Genomic DNA, 1,304 nt, shown 5'->3' on the forward strand with positions numbered 1-1,304 from the left:
CAATGATCTATTAAAATCTTGATAGATATTGTACAATCATAGGTGATACAACAAACTTTAAATATATAAACCAAAACCAATATCAAATCCCATATATGGTGTTGCTGGTAAATATTCCGAAAACATGAAGGGGAGGGAGGGGGGGAGAGGGGAGGGGGGGGTGGAGAGGGAGGGAGGGGGGGGTGGCAGGGAAGATGGAGGGGGAGGTGTGGGAGATTTGCTCCTGGTGAAGGGAATAAATGGAAATAAACAATATCAGGATCCCTCCTAATACAGTGCAAACGTGCTGGTGAAATTCAAAAAAGTCCTTATGTGTAATACATCTGTTGTCAAACTCTTAACATATATCTTGTGCAGTATCTTGTGGTGTGGTGAAAGTAACTCTTCAATATATCCTTATTCTGAAAGTGCAGCCACTCACCAGATCACTTCACCCCTGCAGGGGTATCAGGCGGTTACAGTTATATGCCACTGTACGGCGTTCGCTGGCGGGCTCAGGATCGTGGTGTATCATATGCAAAGAGAGAGGGAGTACCCATAGCGTAAAATAGTTTTTAGAAGGTTTATTAACCAAAATAGAAAGGTACTCACAATTTTATAATGTAAATCAAGCGAGGTAGTAAAAAAGCGTCACAATGTCCTTCAGCGCTGGTATAATAGGTGATGTTTGGGAAGCACAGATTAGGCCACGCCCTACGCGTTTCGTCGTTAGAGGGCTCTGTGGCGCAATGGATAGCGCATTGGACTTCTAGTTGATGTAGTAATTCAAAGGTTGTGGGTTCGAATCCCACCAGAGTCGGTTTTATATAGTCCTTCGTCATAGTGGTGCTGCTCTAATGCTTTATAAAGAAATGGATTCCATTCATACATGAGCTGTACTGAAGTGGATTTGCCTTACAAGTTAATGATAGCACCTAGTGGTTCAGGCTTCTCTTGAGACTTGATAAAAGACAAATTGGAGGGTACGCTGTGCAATTCAGAGCAAAGAGAGGGAATAGTAAACTAACCTGCATTCTATCGCTCCCGTAGACGTCCTAACGACGAAACGCGTAGGGCGTGGCCTAATCTGTGCTTCCCAAACATCACCTATTATACCAGCGCTGAAGGACATTGTGACGCTTTTTTACTACCTCGCTTGATTTACATTATAAAATTGTGAGTACCTTTCTATTTTGGTTAATAAACCTTCTAAAAACTATTTTACGCTATGGGTACTCCCTCTCTCTTTGCATATGATACACCACGATCCTGAGCCCGCCAGCGAACGCCGTACAGTGGCATATAACTGTAACCGCCTGATACCC

The 1,304-nt window shown here is 43.3% G+C and overlaps 1 non-coding gene across 1 annotated transcript; it reads left to right on the plus strand.

The window, feature by feature from the left end:
• Positions 1–714: 714 nt before the first annotated feature.
• TRNAR-UCU (transfer RNA arginine (anticodon UCU)) lies at positions 715–799 on the plus strand. The gene is given in 2 exon segments: positions 715–751; positions 764–799. It is a non-coding gene; the product is annotated as a tRNA-Arg (tRNA).
• The last annotated feature ends 505 nt before the right edge of the window (positions 800–1,304 follow it).

The sequence above is a fragment of the Aquarana catesbeiana genome, linkage group LG07, assembly GCF_042186555.1.
Source record: "Aquarana catesbeiana isolate 2022-GZ linkage group LG07, ASM4218655v1, whole genome shotgun sequence".
In the NCBI taxonomy this organism is placed as follows: Eukaryota; Metazoa; Chordata; class Amphibia; order Anura; family Ranidae; genus Aquarana; species Aquarana catesbeiana.